Here is a 19,864-nt window from a genome sequence, read left to right on the forward strand (position 1 = left end):
ACTCCCCTAATGACCTCATCCTAACTTGATTACAGTTGCATGGGCCCTATTTCCAAATAAGGTCACATTCACAGGTACTTGAGATTAGGATTTCATTGTATTTGCAAGGGGGAGGTGAGGGGAGAAAATACCATTCAACCCATCACACAGTCTGTATCTTTTTTAATATAATATTTACATAACAAAAATTAACCATTTTTTTCCAAAATTAAGCAAAGTGAAAAATTCAGTGACATTGAGTATATTCACAATTTTGTGCAATAACCACCTATTTCTAGTTCCAAAACTTTTTCATCACCCTGAAAGGAAACCCTATATCCATGAAACTATTGTTTTTCATGATCCTCTCTCTCCAACCCTGGGCAACTGTACTCTACTTCTCATGTCTGTGGATTTAGCTTCTCTCTCTATTGCATATAAATAGAATCATACAGTATGTGACCTTTTGTAATTGACTTCTTTCACTTAGAATAATGTTTTCACATTTCATCCGTATTATAGCATATATCAATACTTCAGTCCTTTTTTTTGGTAGCTAAGCAATATTCCTTTGTAAGAATATGCTACAGTTGTTTGTCCATTCATCTGTTGGTGGAGGTTATGTTTCCACCTTTTGGCTACTGTGAATAGTGCCATTACAAATATGTGTGTACCTTTATTTGAGTATCTATTTTCAGTTCTTTTGGGTATGTACCTAGAATTGCTGGATCATGTGGTAATTGTTTAGCTTTTTTTAAAGATTCATTGATTTGAGAGAGAACATATGAGTGAGCAGGAGGAGGGGCAGAGGGAGAGGAAGAGAATTCTTAAGTAGACTCCCTGTCAAGTGTCAAGTGCGGAGCCTGCTCCGGGGCTCAATCCCAGAACCCTGAGATCATGACCAGAGCTGAAATCAAGAGATGGATGGATGCTCAGCTGAGCCACCCAGGCTTCTCTCTGTTTGCTTTTGGAGGAACTGCCAAACTCTGCCAAATTTTCCCCAGTGGATAAACCCTTTTCCTTTCCTACCAGCAATGTACAGGGTTCCTTTTCCACATCCTCACCAGCTTTCCATTTTTCTATAATTGTTCTCCTAGTAGGTATGAGTGTTATCTCATTGTGATTTTGATTTGCATTTCCTTAATGACTAATGATGTTAAGCATCTTTTCATGTGTTTGTTGGTCATTTCTATATCTTCTTTAGAGAAATGTTTATTGAACTGCTCTGCAGTTTTTTAACTAGGTTCTTTGTTGTTGAATTGTAAGAGTTATTTATATATTCTTAGTACTAAACCCTTACCAATATATGATTTGTAAATATTTTCTCCCACTCTAAATGTTGTCTTTTTGCCTTTCTGGTAATGCCATTTAAGGCACAGAAGTTTGATTTTGATGATTTCCAATCATCTGGGTTTTTCTTTTGTTATTCATACTTTTAATTATATGTAAGAATCCATTGCTGAATCCAGTGTCATGAAGATTTACCCCATGTTTTCTTCTAAGAGTTTAATGGTTTCGGTTTTATGTTTAGATCACTGATCCATTTTAGTTTATGTTCCTGTTATGCACAAACTGGATACTGTCACAAATACTGACGAGTGCCTACCTCAAAACCTTAACGGTCTAATGTTCTTTAGTTCACTGTGTTACTGATAGAGAAAAGCCCTAGGAGATGATCAAGGAGAAATGCCTTTTTTTTTTAAGAGGTGTTACAAACCAGAGTGCCTTTCATACCATGAAACTTGGTACCTTGTAGCCAAAGGGCAGAAACCTAACTTTTGGTTTTTTACAGGGGTGGGCTATACGGTGAACCCAGTCATGAAAATGATTGAACCAAATAGGGGTTTCAGTCAGTACTTACAGATTCTGTTAGTCTGAATTCTCCAGAGATAGGAGGTACACACACACACACACACACACAGATGTTTTCAAGGTTCATCCATATTATAGTGTGTGTATGTATGTGGTGTATATCTCCTGTTGGTTCTGTTTAATAAAATGCCCTATTACATTATTTATATCCTATCATAAATATATGTCTATATTGAGAGAGGGGGAGAGATTGAAAGATTGTTTTATTGTATGAAGTTGGCTCATGTGATTATGGAGGCTGGGAAGTGACAACCTTGCTGGCAGGGTTGGGCCAGCAAGCTGAAAACCCAGGAGAGCCTATGGTTTAGTTCCAGTCTGAGTCCAAAGGCTAGAGAGAAAACTGATGTTCCAGCTCAAAGACAGGCCAGCAGAGAATCTGCTCTCACTCAGCCTTTTTTGTTCTAGTCAGGATTTTAACAGATTGGATAAGACCCACCCACACTGAGGAGGGCAATCTGTTTTTTTCAGTCTGCTGATTCAAATGTTAATCTCATCCGGGAACACCTACCTGCACAGACGTACCAAAATAAGGTTAACCAAATATCTGAATACCTTGAGGCCCAATCAAGTTGATGTAAAATTCACTGTCACACAAATTATGAGAAGCGGACGTGAAGGCCTGCCACTTTGTTCCTGGGAGAATTCCTGTGAAGTATACGTTCTCTCTCCCATTAGCGGGTTGGAGCTCTCTTCTCCTTTTCTTCTGTCTACTTGCTTTCATTACCCTTGTTCCTTATGGAGAATTTGTTCATTAATGTTGACTAGAGTATAGATTTTCGTATAATGCTTGATTTTCTTCTAATGGAGTATGCTGCAGCCCCCCAGCAGTGGCTTTGTCATATTTGTCTTCGTGTCTCTAGCATTCAGCTGAGCCTAGTATCTAGTGAGTATTTACCGTTTGCTGCATTGTTATTACTGAGCTTTGGAATGCTTTTTCTGAGTTTGTGTATGGGTGTGGGGTTTGTGTTTTGTTTTTTGTTTTTTGTTTTTTTTTCCGGTGGGGAGAGGGAAGAGGATGCTACCAGGTAATAGGCCCCAGGAAAATGACACTGTTATTAGTAGAGGTGATAATAGCCCTCAGTGCTGACACATGATTGAATGTTACTGATTGAGTTGCCGTAAAACCATTAAAGTGGAACTTTTATTTTCCTCATTTTGTAGATCAGGACATAAAGAATCAGAAAAAATAAACTGACTTGCCTGAAATCCTCTACAGCTGGGTAGGAAGTAGCTGGTCATGGAGTCAAAGCTAGGCCGGAGAGTTAAAGCCCAATTTTTTTAACCATTATGCCATACCATTTTTCCCAAATAGAACTTAGTGAGTATAGTGTGCAGGGGTGTATGTGTTTGAACTTGCTGAATGGAAGGATTTCAGGAGCAGAGGAGAGGGGTATTTTATAGGTATGGCAGATAACTTATATTTGTGCTTATTACTCTTTGATCATGGGCGCATTTCAGCTGTTGTGACGCGGCCTTAGACTCCTCAGTACAGCAATGCACTGACCACTACCAACAGATTGAAATTGGCCTACAGATGAAATCTATGTTACATTTATCTTAAGGCCATGATGGAGTGCAGGGAATGGGCAATGGACAAGAAAGAAATTGTGGATAATTATGACCAATCCTTGTTTTGCTTCATGATAGGGATATTAGCAGTTCTTTTATAAATAAATACTCATAAATACTGCATGAGTATCAGAGCTATTGCTGCTGAAAAGTGAGGGGTGTTTTGTTTTTGGTTTTGTTTTTTTCAGTTTTTCTACTGTTATTATTCTCTCATAATCTAGTACAAAAGTGCAGTACAGCATCCAGAATGCACTGTTTTTTGCTTTTGTTTTCTTTTTCCCATGAGTGATTAGCATCTGAAGATACATATTTTAAATTATAGTTTCCTGATCTCATTTTAATCACACCAGTGTAGCAGTCTTTAGAAGCATGGGGAAGGTGCCACTTAAATGTAAATGATTTAGTTAATTATTGTAGAAAGTATTCTGAAACTTGGTGTTTTGTTGCCCTGGAAACACCTGCTCAGTATTTCATGTATATTTTAAACCATCTAATTACTTGTAATAACATTTTGACTACTTGACTGCTTCACTGTTAGATGAAGATTCTTTTATATCTGATACATATTTTATGATGTAGTGATTTTACATGTTCTCTCAATGGCCAGCCATTTTATCTCTGCACTGTTTTTAGCACGAGAAGATAAATAGATTTTTTTTTTAAAGTTTGTAGGATAAGGAGCAGGAGATGCCCTCTACCCTTTCTGATTATATTGTGGTAAACTGTTCTCTCTATGATAATATTTTATAAGTGGAGCCTTGTTTCACTCAGAACACAGTCAAAAACGTATGTGTGATTATCTTAAAATTAGAAATCAGTAGATAGAAAGGAGAAAGAAAACAAGGTAATACAGTCGTCAGTGCCTGGAAGACTGGGCGTATAACTTAACGAAATATGTAATGGGAAGATACTCATTAGGCTTTCCTGTTTCCTCATACCAGAATAGATTCTAAGTGACAAAGATTTAAATTTAAAAACTGAAACCATTTTAGGATGTAAAAATAAAATATGTAAATGCTTTTGTAATCTTGACACATAGAAACCTTTCTGGACTTGACATAAATGTCAATAATCATACAGTAAAAGATAACAGATTTGTCCATAAGAACATCTAAAAAGTAAAATACAAAGTCCCTTAATCTAAGTAATATGATGCAAAAAAATAAGAAAGAGTAATTAAAACATTAATTCTTGGGGCGCCTGGGTGGCTCAGCGGGTTAAAGCCTCTGCCTTATGCTCAGGTCATGATTTCAGGGTCCTGGGATCCAGTCCCGCAACGGGCTCTCTGTGCAGCGGGGATCCTGCTTCCCACTCCTCTCTTTCTGCCTGCCTCTCTGCCTACTTGTCACCTCTGTTCGTCAAATAAATAAATAAAATCTTAAAAAACAAAACAAAAAAATTAATTCTTTATTAATAAACTTAATAATTCTAAACTATAAGTAATAGAACGATACACATACAATAGGAAAGTACAAAGGCAGTTCTAGAAACAAGGAAGGCAAATACCCAGTAAGCATATATGAAAAGAAGTTCAGCCTTAGCGTTAAGTCGAATATGCAAATAGCATAATGAAGTACTGTTTGCCTGTCATATTGAAGATGGTTAAAAGTTGACCAATATTCATTCTCATGGCAACAGACATTCTCAACAAACTCTGGTAGTAACTTAAATTGGTACTTTTTGGAAAGAATTTATTATAAGGAAAAATCTATACATGGGTCAAGAAAATTAGCTATAGTTTTGTTTTTAGTAGTGAAATATGCCCAATATAAGGAGATTAGTTAAATGACTAGAGGATTGATTAAATAGTGGAAAACTGGCTCTTGGTTGTGAAGATTCAGGTGATTTTTACTTCTCCGTACTTATATACTGACTGAATTTACAAGAAAATCACTACATTTATATCAGAAAAGATAGTTTCTTGCCATTAAAAAAAAAAAAGAAAAGGCTTTCAAATGCGGTCTTCTAAAGAAGCCACTGGAGGAATTAGACTTTTAAACTGGGTAGAACAGAGCTAAGAGATATTCAGGTCTTGTAGTAGAATTCAGGTGATGCAATTTGGATAATTTAAGTAATCTTAGATCATTGAAGATTAGGAATACAGAAAGTTTAAACATAGTTGAGAGAGGGCAGTAAAGCAGATATGCTTAGTTCTGAGTATGTTGTCTATGGAGAACCTGTGTGAGATCCAAATGGAGATGTCCAGGAAGCAATTGACTATATGGGTCTGCAACTGTGGGCCATATCTGGGCTGGAGATACAGATTCAATGGTTTTCTGCATCTAGGTAAGCTATTTTATTACCTACATTTCTACCCAAAGTCTTTTTGGTCATTGAAATCATGAAAACAAAATGGCTCATACTCAGCCTTGATCCTAGAAAGCAGAAAATGTGTTGTCCCCCTTTACTTGCTAAGCTTCTAAAAACAAATCAAACATAGTAGGCTTCTTTATATCACACAGTACACATCAGTGCATTTTGGAGTAGCAGGTCCATTCACTTAGATTCATGAGCTTTCCCACCAGCTTCTCTGGTCAGGTGTCTTTGATGCCATCCATCTCTGTTTGTCTTAGACTCTTGATCTCTGAAGATATTCTGGTGGCAGGGACTCTTAAGTTTTAGTCACTCTCCAAGTCTTTGAACTTCTTGTAGACCAAATCCTTGGGTGAATAAGCAGTGCATTCTGCTACTCTACATAATCACAAAATTCCATCTCAACTGAGACAGCCACTTAAAATCTCTTCTCTTTACCACTACCACTTGAAACCCCATTAAGTAAATATTAGCAAAAGTGAAATACTACTGCATTTGGAGTGTCATAAAAGTGTGATCCTAACTTTCTTCCCACCACAGCCTAGAATATGAAATTTTGGTGTTATGAAACAGACTAACCATTAAACCAATGTACATACCTCTCCATGGGAGCAGTAGAACTACCACCAGGCCAGAGTCAATTAATTCAGGCTTGTAGGTAAATGTAGTGGGCTTGGTGATCAGTTTTTCTCTATTGTCCCAGAGTGAGAGAAGAGAAAGACTTATTAGCAGGGAAGTGGGAAGGTTGGGGGAGCCTGTAGTCCTTTTCATGTGGGGAGGAAAAATAATAGAAGTATTTATAGTCTTCCAAAGGCAGGGTTATATTATAGACTCATAATCTATTTGAGCTATTCAAAATAATGTAATTTACAGAGCTGGAAAGCATACGAGAGAAGGAATAAAAGATTTTCCCAGAGTTACAAAGCTATTTGTAATAAGGTACAGCTATATAAAAATTCCACCAAATTATAAATAGCATTTGGGTGGGGGGGTAGAGAATCAAAGCCCAAGTTTCATGTACATGGGATACCTTATGGTGGTTGAGTTTCCTTCCTGTCAGTGGTATGTAAATGACATATAGTTGCACATCTGTTTTACTTATCTCTTATACTTATATTTGTATTTCTTTAGGAAATCATCTTAGGGACTGCCTTTAAATCCAGAGGTTACCAAGAATGGCATGCTGGTTGTTCTGTACAGGATATACCACAGCATCTTTTAAGAATAGTATTATCTTCTGATGATCAATGGATGAATGCATTGAACTTAAAGGAGTCTCTTAATGTTTTCTTCTTAATCTTGAGCTCTGAAAACAGAGCATGAGTCAGCATAGAGGTGTGAGTACAAGATTGGTGGGCATTTTATGAGAAAATGCGCGTTGTTGTAGACTCATTAAGATTCACTTGGGCAAATGCCTAAAATCAGAGCACATGGAATAATTCCCCTGTCTCATTGAGGTTTCTTTCTGAACCATTTTCATTCTCCCCTCACCTGTACATTTCTGCAGTCACGCCCACTACAATGCTAAAATGCCTTGAATAGCTGGGAGAAAAGAGAGAGGGCAATACATGAAGTTTCAGTTAATATAATTTACATAATGAAACTGTCAAAGAGCTCTTGCCAGGTTTGCCTTATCATTGCAAGCCCACTTTTTAATAATGAAGAAGGTGAAGGGGTTGAATGGATAAGTGGAAGCATCCCTTAACGGCTCTACAGTATTCTCACAATAGGATGTCTTGCCACTAAGTTAGCCTGTGTCCTTTCTCCTCTTAAATTTTATTTTAAGTCTCTATCTACCCCTCCCCTTAAATTTTATTTTACCTATTTATTTATTAATACCTTTAGGTATTTAAATTTTTGGAATGGATGTAGCTGTGCTTTTTAAATATAAGGTGCATAGTATTCCATTTGATAGCATTTTCTTATCTGAGCGTATATGTATAAACATGATGGGAATGAAACATAGAATTCCACTATGCATGGAAAGTATCAGATATACACAGATACACATGTCTGTGATCTCTTTAGATGCATATGGTCATTAAAGAGATGTGTAATAGCAGCTTTGCCCAGTGGCAGTATCGTAGCCAATGAGGTTTATCTGAGGCGTGATTATTGCTAATTGAAAGAGATGTAATAGCAAATGGTGACATTTGATTGTCGTTAGTGAATAATAGTGGAAATTCTGGGGCTGAGGTAGCTTGCTAAACATCTAGATTTTTGCATTCCAGGACCAGGACAGAAAGGACAGTGACTTTCATTCACTATGATTCAAACCAAATGATTTTAGCTCTAATTTCTGAAAATGACAAGTTTTCTAGCCAAAAACTCCTCCTACAGGGTAATCTTAATTGGAATAGCACCTCCTGCGTCATTGTTGATACCCTGATTGAAGCATTAAGAAGCCCTAATCTTTTGGTAGAAAGTTAATAGAAATTTTACCTTAAAATCTACCTGATTAGAGGCGCCTGGCTGGCTCCATTGGTAGAGCATGTGACTCTTGATCTCAGGGTCCTGAGTTCAAGCCCCACGTTGGGCATAGAGCTTACTTAAAAAAAAATAAATAAATAAAATGTTGTCACAAATAAAATTTTAAAAAAATAAAATCACCCAATTATAGTATCAAGCGGTATAGCTCAGTGGTCAAGAGCTCTGGAGTCAGACTGTCTGGGTTTAAATCCTGGCCTTGTTTCATCCTAATTGCCTGACACTGGGGAAGTCATCTAACCCTTTGATGTTGAGGTTCCTCATCTGTAAAATGGAGATAATAGCATACTTACTTTACATAGAGCTGTTCTGATACATAAATGAAATAATCTTTAGAAAGCGGTGAACACAGTGACTGGAAAAATGTCAGAGTTCAAAAACTGTTGAGCAGTCTTTTGTGACTGAACACCTTGTGTCGGTATTGTCATCTGAGTGCCTTGAGAGAGGAGAGCTCTTGAGGCATGGCCCTGGGCAGCAGGAAAGTCCTAGTATTCGTTCATGTCATACCAGAGACAGATGGGTACTGAGCTAATATATAGGCTTTAGCCCTTTGTCCACGACTGTGATCCTTATTTCAGATGTATATGTGTTTAGTGAATGCATATCAATAAATGTATTACATTATCAGTGTGAAGGATAAGCTCTTCTTTATAGAGGTACTAAATCTCACATATTTATTTGACTCAGTGATTAAAAATCACCTTCACATTCTTGGCAGCAGGTGCTTCTCTAAAGCAAAGAACGGTTGTAGCCAGAAAGCACAAGATTATTAAACATATGCAACAGTCCTGACTTTTCAAAGACCTGAATTCACTGAAGTGTAATTTTTAACTCAATCCTTTGGGTTTTTATTTTTTTATTTTATTATTTTTTAAGATTTTATTTATTTACTTGACAGACAGAGATCACAGATAGGCAGAGAGGCAGGCAGAAAGAGGAGGAAGCAGGCTCCCCGCCGAGCAGAGAGCCTGATGCGGGGCTAGATCCCAGGACCCTGAGATCATGACCTGAGCCGAAGGCAGAGGCTTTAACCCACTGAGCCACCCAGGCGCCCCACTTTGGGTTTTTATTATCCCTTGAATTGGTGAAAGTAAAATACACCTAGTGACATGGCTTGTGTGTAATGTCACATCCTGTGTGGCATTTGCAAGGAATGAGAAGTTCTGTTGCATGCGCCGGGAAGCAGGTGCTTTTAGGTGCCGCATTGCTGCATTGTGCCAGCATACCTGTGGGTCTCCACAGTGTGCGAAAGAGGAGACCTTGGTCCTCATTCTCATTCGGGACTGTATTCACTGGCAGTTTCCTATCTCTGTTAGACAGCAGCTCTCCTCCTCACCTGTAAAGTAAGGGGTTCCATGTATAGCATTCCAGGAATGGGGGAAATGGTGTTAACTTTGTTTGAACCCTAAGGATAATAAGTACAGGTGATCTTTTCTCCCTCTCTTCTGATACATAGAGATCTCCATATCGATATGCCAGGAGCCTGGGCTCTGGCATCAGCTATGCTGCCTAATTTGTCAGAAAGTTGACACAGAAGTGCCTTGGTGCTTCGGCCTGAGCTAGATCCTTCCTACTGTACTGGTTTCATAGTTTTGTGAGATCTAGTCCCCTAGCTTCTTAACCCTTCATCTATAGAGAAATCATTTTTTTAAATCATCAGAGCAGAGAAAGTTCTGGGAATACGGCTGAAGTTTCATTTTTTAAGACATTGTTGCAATATTACATAATTTTCTACCTTTTTCTGAATTTTCTACCTTCTTAAAAGAGAATTTGCCAAGCTTGATTTAACTTTGTTTCCTTTTTTGAGTAATCGTGAATAATGTTGTTACATGTGATTATCCTTTTTATCCCCAGAAAAAAAGAGAATATTATGATTTAGGGACCATGTCTTCATATTTTTTAACACAACTTACCATCCACATATTAAGGTCTTAATATATGTGCCCAGTGTTTTCAATAAAATATTTTACATTGAACAGATAATTCACGTTATAGCATTATGACTTATTTTGGGCCTTTGTTGAAGGATATTGGAGTTAATGGGGTCATTAAAGGACTGTTCTCTGATCTAGCCTTTTGTTTTGTAATTTACTGAAGTGAAAATCCAGAGAGTTAAGTGTCTTCCTCAAAATGTGTTCTGCTTTAAGAAAAGGATATTACTGCTGAATACATTTGAATGTTTGAAGTACATTTTTTTTCTACCATTGCTTTCAGGTGATTGTATAATCCACTGACTAGTTCACAGAGATCAAATGGCTTATGGAAGTCTTCTGACTAAACGTGATGTTGAACATAAGTTCTTAGCTCCATTCCCTTATAAAACATCCACAAACGTGACAATAAAAGGTTAAAAAAATCTACAAAATAAAGAGAACAGGAGACAACAGGAACGAAATTTTGGGAGTTATAAAATACATGGACAGGGGGTAACACACTTAGCAGAAAGAGAAAGCTACCACTGAAACTGGCAGGAGAAGAAATTTGGCTGCAAGAGCATCTGTCCTGTATTACCCTAGAAAATCTCATAAAGAAAAAGCAGCAAGGGAAGAGGATTAATGGAAAGTTTTCATAAGACGTAGTGAAACACCCAGATTGTTTCTCTCTAACCCTAGCAGAAGACTGGTGGTTTTCTTTCTGAAGAGACTGAACCAGAAGGACTCTGGATTTGGAGATGCAAGGATTATTATCCCTCTCAGGGAGGAGCCTGGAGGAGTCCTCTCTGGGGAATCTGAACAACTCAAGAGAAGAGACCTGGGGTGGGTCTTGGTGAGGGGTTACCCAGCATATTAACCCTGTCAGGCTACCCTGGCATAAGAACCTGTTGTCTTCTCTACAGTCCTCTCACGATAGGAACACCCTGCTGTGCCAAGTGTGAGTCTCGTGTTCAGAGTGACACATTTTTTTGTAAAGCTGCTGTCTAAATGAAGCTAACTACTGATGCTCAACAGCCACCAGTAGTCTTTTTCAAACACTGTAGTAAAAATAAAAACCACCTGTGGTGGCTTTATTGCAAGCTCTCAGGCTAGATTTTACCCTTTTCAGTTTTCTGTTTCCTACCCTATAGAAATGGAAAAGTATATATAAAGTGCTGAGGATAATGCACATAGGAAATGTTGAGTACCTTTTAATTAGTGGTGCTATTATATATTTTGATCCTTCTTATCATTCTTAGTTACATGAAGATTTTGCACAAACTGATTCAGGAAAAGGAAGCTTCCCTTCAATATGATTTTAAAAAAAAAGAAAAAGATATTGGGGCACCTGGATGGCTCAGTCAGTTGAGCGTCTGACTCTTGGTTTTGGCTCAGGTCATGATATTGAGCCCACATTGGGCTCCACGCTCAGGAGGGAGTCTGCTTGAGATTCTCTGTCTCCTTTTGCCCCTCCCCCTTTCATGTTCGCTCTCTTTCTCTCTCTCTCAAATAAAGTATTTTCAAAATTTGAAAATTAAATTTAAAAAGATCTAAATATTCAAAAATCTTCTCAGTATGTTGCACCCTTTTATAAGTACTCATTGGTTCATTCCTAAAAATATGGTTAGTATGAGTATTGCTAATAAAGGAGACTGTTCTAGACTTGCATGGGATTATGGGAAATCTTAAAGAAGTCAAATACTGTGGCCACCATAGCAACAGCTATGTCTTTGTCTCACTTTTGAGCCTAGCTTAACATACGATCCTAAAACACAGTTATTGGTTGTATTCACATTTTTTTTTAACTTGAAAAAAACTATTGTATATTTGTTTTCATAGATATTCCATTAACTCAGTGGCACTTTGCTGTCATGTGGCTGCAATCAGCTGCTTTGTCCAGGTTGTGAAAGGGCTGATGGCTCCATCTGGGTTGCAGGCAGAAATGGGAGCTTTCAGACTTGAAGTCTTTTTGGGTTACTAGTAGTGCATAAAAGATGGAAAAGAGGATTCCATCCTCTTGGCTTGGCTTCTGGGGGTGGTGCAGTGGGCAAGTGAGTGGGGAAAGATTAAGGCTGGAACAGCAGCTTGCTCAGCAGCAAATGCATTGCCTCTGTTGGCCTTTTCCTTTACTTCTGAGGCTTGGATGGGTGGCATGCCCCATATAGATACCTTTTTGCTTCCTCTGAGATTCTGCCCTGAGCGTAGATCAGAGCCATGAGCAGTGCTTGGCAGCTTCTCTTTTGAGTGGTTCAGTTTATCTTCAGAAGGCATTTCATACTCCTTAGTTATTGAGTCCCGCCAGACAGAGGCTGGTGGGCACTGAACCAATAGAGGACTCAAGGCATAATCTCTGTTGTGTTGTAACTGGCTTGCCAAGGTTGTGAAAAACATTCCAAGGGTAGAAGAGCAGTAATAGGTAAATTAACTCCTTATTAGGTCATCTCCTGACTCCCATCTCTCTGCCTAGACCTTCTATCATAAATAAGATCAGAGACCATACTACCAGCCATCAGAATGACTGGCATACCCCTATCCTGCTTGGCTTTGATCCTCTGTGATTGTGAAAAACCTCTGTTTTCCCCTTTGGCTTGCCTTCCAGCTCCTCCTTTGAGATTGTCTATAGAGGAATGAGGCACACAGGACGCTTCACCCTCTTACCCTGTCCTTCCTACTGTGTCCCCTCCCAGTTGGCTGATGACCAGTCAGGTATTTACTGCTTGTATGTGCCTAGCACTTTGCAAGTCACAGCCTAAGTGGAGGGAATAGTCAGTAGAGTTCACATTTAACTGTGTCCTTTTGCATGTGGCTACTGTCAGCTGCTCTGTCCAGCCTGTCAGAAAGGGCTGCATGCTAGCCATTGTATTAAGGAGTTTACATGTCTCCTCTCCTCGATGCTCAGACCAATCCAGAGTTGTGCCACGGGAGGTGTTAACAACTTTACTCATTTTACAGGTTAGCATCCTCAAGTTTAGAGTCCGTTTCCTGGGAGTTGTAAAGTAGGAATGAAGTCCACCTAATGCCAAATCTTTTATCTTATCTACTTCTGCACTCCCAAAGGCAGTAGACCTTAGTCTTAAGAACAGAACATATTTAAATCAAATAGTGAGCAGTACCAGACAGAATGCCATCAAGTGCTATGTCAGATAGGCTCTAACAATATTTCTTGTTTTTGTGCCTATTTATACTCTGCTTGGTTCCAAAGAGGATTAAAAGTTGTCAAAATACTTGAATTAAAAGTTGTCAAAATACAAATTACCTTTGATTTTCAAAGTAACCTCATGATTAAGGTATTTTCACCTCTTTTTTATAGCTGATAAACCTGCTTCTCACGTTGATTTAACCAAGTCAGTAAGTTATGTCTGGGTTGCAATCAAATACAGAGCAGCCATTACCTTGTTGGGGATTATCCTGGTGGTGGTGCTGATTAATTTCCACAGTAGAAGTGACCTCTGATCCCTCCTTATATCTGAGATAGCACTCATTTTGTCACTTTTGTCCCTACTCTTCTGCCCCTGGCAAAGCACACACTACTGTGGTTTGGCTCGATTCTCTATATACAGGCCTTGGATGCAGAGTTAAAAGGCACATACATGTACCTTAAAATTGGATGCATCCATGGGTGATAAAGGTATAAAAACGTGTATGAGCATGATGGACACCAATGTTACTCCTTGGAAGGTAGCAGGAGGAGGGTGCAGGTTTGTTTGTTTGTTTAAGATTTATTTACTTAGAGAAAGAGAGAGTGTACATCAGAGTGGGGAGAAGGGCAGAGGGAGAAAATCTTCAAGCAGACTCTCCACTGAGTGGGGAATCCAACTTGGGGCTTGATCTCATGAGCCGAAACCAAGAGTCAGATGCTCATTCAACTGAGCCACCCAGGCAGGTCCAACTTTATTTACATATATAACACTTTATTTCTTAAATATATCCAAAGAAAACAAACAGAAAAAGACATACTAAGAAGAGGAGAGGAAAGTTGGATTCACTTCTCTTCTGAGAGCCAACTTTTTTTTTTTATAGGAATTTAATTTTAATAGCTTACAAACACGTTGCTCCTATGCAACTTTATCCTCTGGCTCTTCTTTTTTCTGATATTATAGATTGCATCTTTATATATTGTCTGCCCAATAACACATATTAATAATATTTTTATGCATTTGTCTCTTAAGTCATGTAGAGAATTAAAGGTGGAGTTACAAGCCAAAATTACAATAATATAAACTTTCGTAATTACCTATATATTTACTTTTTTTTTCTTTCCATGCTTTTCTTTTTTTTTTTTTTCATTTTATTTATTTTTTCAGCGTAACAGTATTCATTCTTTTTGCACAACACCCAGTGCTCCATGCAAAACGTGCCCTCCCCATTACCCACCACCTGTTCCCCCAACCTCCCACCCTTGACCCTTCAAAACCCTCAGGTTGTCCCAACCTCCCACCCCTGACCCTTCAAAACCCTCAGGTTGTTTTTCAGAGTCCATAGTCTCTTATGGTTCGCCTCCCCTCCCCAGTGTCCATAGCCCGCTCCCCCTCTCCCAATCCCACCTCCCCCCAGGAACCCCCAGTTTGTTTTGTGAGATTAAGAGTCATTTATGGTTTGTCTCCCTCCCAATCCCATCTTGTTTCATTTATTCTTCTCCTATCCCCCTACCCCGCCATGTTGCTTCTCCATGTCCTCATATCAGGGAGATCATATGATAGTTGTCTTTCTCCGATTGACTTATTTCACTAAGCATGATACGCTCTAGTTCCATCCACGTCGTCGCAAATGGCAAGATTTCATTTCTTTTGATGGCTGCATAGTATTCCATTGTGTATATATACCACATCTTCTTTATCCATTCATCTTTTGATGGACATCTAGGTTCTTTCCATAGTCTGGCTATTGTAGACATTGTTTCTGAGAGCCAACTTTTAAAAAATTTAGTACCAGGGTGTTATGAAATAATCAGTGTTAAGTAAATGATGATTTTCATTAATAGTAATGAATTAACCTAAGCTTATTTTAGATGCTCACAAAATATTTGTGTTTTGATAATCCCAGTCTAATGTCACGGAAGGCAATGAGTATGTGTGTTTATCTCTGTCACTTAGTGCCCAGCATACTATCTTGATTCATGGTAGGTTGGTGGATGAGCACATGCAGAAGAGAACAGCTTTGCCAACACCAAATGCTTCATTCTGTTACAATAAGTGGCTCCGTGTAGGTCCCCAAGTAAAACTCTTTTCTCTGTAGTTCAACATTCAGCTTTTCCTTAATGTTGCTCTCTCTTTATTAAAAAACAAACAACAACAAAAAAAAAACTAGCTCTCTTGCTTTTTTGTGTAAAATTAGGGAAGGAAAAATTGTGCCTGTCGACTGAAGGCTGCACACATTGTAGCAGCCATGTACAGATGGATGGCCTCCAGCTACTGCAGTTGAAATTCCATTTAATGTGCACTCATAAAGGACATGCTCCTGCCCCTTCCAGCTCGCTGTAATCGTCCAGCATATGAGCTAATGATGTTTTTGAAGCTTGAGAAGCGGAGGTATTTTCATAGTTCATTTCTCTCTCCTCTCCCACAAAGCACAGCCATGATCTGACACATGATCAATGGGACCAGCCCTTTTTAGGATGCAGAAGATGCTTCCCTGCGTCTGTAGCTCACAATGGCAAACAATAGAGACTCCTACAATGATATTTTGCCTCCCTGGTGTTCAAACTTCTTCAGTTAAGCCTGTCTGGAATCCATTTAACTATTATCTATCAAAGCTTTTTTTTTTTTTTTTTTAATAAAATAAAAGGGACAGGAGGGTGGAACCAAAGAGGAAAGACTGTATCTTTGCCAAGATGCTCTCTCCTCTCCCCATGACTCATAGTTAGAGAAGCAGAGGGACTTTGGAGAGCTGCCTGCAGTCACATTGAGACGGCTCTCCGAGCACTTTCAGACATTTTAAAAAATTTTCTCAGGGAATAAAGATGTTTTTCAAATTGTTCATTCCCTCCTTTTGGGCCAGCCTGAGAGCTTTTGTTTAGCTGTAGCATGGTGGGTTTATGGAAGATTTGCCAGCCGGAACAGTTGAACCCAGATCGTTGTATTTAGTGCATTACTAAAGAATTAGCTCTTTGCTGTTGAAAATTTGTAGTCATTCTTTCTTGGGATTATCATATTAAAAGGAGTTGTCTCAGACCCATAGCATTCCTATGGAATGAAGTTTGTATTTGGATATTCTTAAGCATTTTCTTAGTATGTTATGTTTGTTTGTAGAATTTAAAATACTCAGGTTTTGGTTTTTTTGTTTGTTTGTTTTTAAGTTGGTTTTAATATGGCAGGGCTAGCCCAAGCTATATAAGAGACCTGCTTAATAAATGTAGTCATCCTGATTTTAACCATTTGACAGCACAAGAAAAAAGAAAGGTCAGCTTAATTTTTCTACCTTCACATATAAATAAGGGTTTGGTTTCATTTATTTTGTTTTTATAAGCATTAAATTTAGGCTTCCTGAAAACCAGTTGCACTGACAAATCTAAATCTCAGTTTTTCAAATTTCTTTTCTTTTCAGCTGTAAAAATTGATTATGTCCTTTTATGGTTCCAGAAACTGGCAAACAACTTAGTATCCCTATCATCACCCCCTTTTCACTCCACCTTTTTTAAAGGGTTCCACTGTTTCTGCCATAGAAATAACCAGATCATAGGGGTTTGATACCAAAACTAGTTATGAATGAATTGATTGGGTAGTTATGACTGCTTAGCAGGAATTTATTTAAGGAGTAGAAGAAAGTAGCAACATACAAAACAGTCTGTGTTGTATAGGAAAGTTGCTTTGGACGGCTGACTCTAGATATAAACTGAACATAATCAAGTATTCATTAGAGTAGAAAATACTAGTGGAGGGGTTAATTGCTGAAAACTATTTCCTGCAGGACTTGATCTCTAACTAAAATCTACTTTTGGGACCTTAAGTTCAACTTTAGTGGTTTTATCATTTCATCTTGTAATTTTAGAGGCCACTTTGCAAGGTGTACTGCCCCCATAATAATTTATATTGACTGCCCAAACTAGATAAAATGATGTTCAGCTGGTAGGGGAGTGGAGGATAGTGGAAAAGAGTTGAATCAGCTATGGGCTGAATAATTGCTTGTTTTTCCTTTTTTTCACTTATTTGTATCACTGCCATTTTTCTGGTGGATTAGAGACGTGTAAATGGCTGACATTTTAATGAATGGATTAAGTGTATTATTCCACAGAGTCATTACACTTGAGAGCCAGAAGGAGTTTTGGGGGGTATGGGTCCAGTTCACAGTTCTAGTATATTTTGTTTGGCTCATATTGTATGTTTGCAAAAATAGTAGCTACTTTGCTTGATCGTTATGAACAGCTTTGCATCTATTGTCTCACATGATTCTTCATGCATTTCTGTTAACTGAATGGCCCCTTTGGCCATGTGAGTTCATGATCCAGATAATCCTGCCTCTTCATTTTAGAGTTACAGGAATTTAAATCCTGAAGGATCAAGTGACTTCCCAAAGTCAAACAGCTAGTTCAGGGCAGTTCTAGAACTGTTTTACAGTTCGAGTATTTTTCTCTGAATTCTGCTTCTAAATTTAGAAAAGATGTTATTTGGGGAGTTGGGTGTCTCAGTCAGTTGAGTGTCTGACTTTTAATTTCAGCTAAGGTCATGATCTCAGGGTCATGAGATCAAGCCCTGTGTTGGGCTCCACACTTAGCTGGGAGTCTGCTTGAGATTCTCTCTCTCCCCTTGTCCCTCTGCCCACGCCCCTGTCCCCACTTTTGCGTGCATGTCCTCACATGCTCTCTGTCTCAAATAAATAAATCTTTTCTTAAAAGATATTATTTATTTTTTCAGTATGTTAGAGACCTTTGTCAAACTGCAGGGATGCCTTTTTCTTTCTTTCTTTTTTTTTTTTTTTTTTTTTTACATTTATTTGAGGAACACCTGGGTGGCTCAGTTGGTTAAGTGTCTGCCTTCGGCTCAGGTCATGATCCCAGGACTCTGGGATTGAGTCCCACATCAGTCTCCTTGCTCAGCAGGAAGCCTGCTTCTTCCTCTGTTGGCTGCTTCCCCTGCTTGTGCTCCCTCCTCTCTCTTTCTCTGTTTCTGACAAATAAATAAATAAAATATTGAAAAAATACCTTAAAAATAAAGATTTTATTTATTTGAGAGAAAAAGATGATGAGAAGGGGGAGGGGCAGAGAGAGAGGGAGAAGCAGGCTCCCCCTGAGCACTGAGCCTGAGATGGGACTTGATCCCGGAACCTGAGATCATGACCTGAGCCAAAATAAAGAGGCAGTTGCTTAACTGACTGAGCCACCCAGGTGCCCCCAGAGATGCTTTGTAAAGATATCCTACAAATAAAATAATTGAGAAGCATTAGTGGAATAATAAGAGTGAAGAGTCTAGTTTAGGTCCTGTTACAGACCAAATCTTTTCATCTCAGTAGACACCAAGATTTTTTATCGATAGAGGAATTGTACCAGACAATCTTATATCACTCAATACAGGGCTTGGTAAAAATAGTAACTTCTCAATAAATAGTTCAGAGAACAGAGTGGCTTTTGAAGGTCCCTACCAGCACTAAATTGTAGATTATGTAATTGTATATCAGCTTTCTTCCTTCCCCTATCCCCAGTTTACTTGGCCTAGACGGTTTTCGGAGTCTCCTTAAGACACTTGAGGTGTCTTAAGTTTCTTGGTTTAGAACTTATTAGGGGAGTTCTTTGAACCCATGTATTCTGTCTTCTATTTGTAGTTTCCTTCTCCCTTGCAGTTACCTTTTCCTGAACTTACTATACTGTAAAAAGATCCTTGGATCTTTTTGATGGAAAGGAAACAGGAGGCAGAGGAAGTAAAGAGTAGGTGGCTTTTCAGAATGACCACATTATTCCACATCTTTCCCATCTCTAGTCTCCTCCAGCTTTCTACAAAAAGAGGTAACGTTTTTTCCTGACCTCATCTGTTTATAGGCAAGATGGATTTCAAAACTGGAAGTGGATTACTGTTTCATTATAAACAATACTCATGTTTTTAACATACATTATTGGGATTTATACATTCTGAGCAGGCCTAGCCACTGTCACCAAATCATCAGATACCTACTGTTATAGGACATGAAAGGATAGAAAAGTTCTCTCCTACCTTATAAGAGATTAAAAGCATTATAGGGAGGTCAGCGGAATTGCAGAAATAGAAACTAGCTGTGAACATGGGTTTATAACTGCGGTAAATCCAACGTTACCTTTTGATATAAACAGAGAATCTTCTGGAATTTAACTTTTCCATGTATTAGAGAATCAGAATGTTTAAAACACGGAGGTGCTTTTTTTCTTCATTAAAAAGAAAATCTGGTTCTTAAGAAACCCAGATTAGTGCTGAGCTTCTCTTCCCTCAGAAATATCCCTGAAGAAATCCATCACCTCACACACAAACACATATAAATCTGCTCAACATCAGCTTCATTCTTCTCCGCTTTTCTGCTGGTATGCTTCATCCCCTGGGCCAGGGGCCTTTGCCTGCTCATTTCTTTTGTGGCAGACTTAATCCTGACAACTTTACTAAGCCAAGAATACTCTAGAAATTCTAATTTCTATGCCTTTGTTTTTCTTCATTTTGTTTCTCACCTTCCCCTTCCTCAGAACTATTCATATGTATACCCTGCCAGTGACTAATAAATATATGTGATTTTCCAGTCTTAGTTATTGTATTATTCATGATTTTGCAGAAGTTTTT

General features: G+C 38.5%; 1 protein-coding gene and 1 non-coding gene across 3 annotated transcripts in view; both read left to right on the plus strand.

Moving 5' to 3' along the window:
* Window positions 1-19,864, plus strand: part of MRPS27 (mitochondrial ribosomal protein S27) — an 87,776-nt gene that overhangs the window by 42,604 nt on the left and 25,308 nt on the right. The window lies entirely within an intron of this gene.
* On the plus strand, window positions 7,795-7,937 carry LOC123939433. Its single transcript, XR_006817846.1, has one exon. It is a non-coding gene; the product is annotated as a U4 spliceosomal RNA (small nuclear RNA).

The sequence above is a fragment of the Meles meles genome, chromosome 3, assembly GCF_922984935.1.
Source record: "Meles meles chromosome 3, mMelMel3.1 paternal haplotype, whole genome shotgun sequence".
NCBI lineage: Eukaryota > Metazoa > Chordata > Mammalia > Carnivora > Mustelidae > Meles > Meles meles.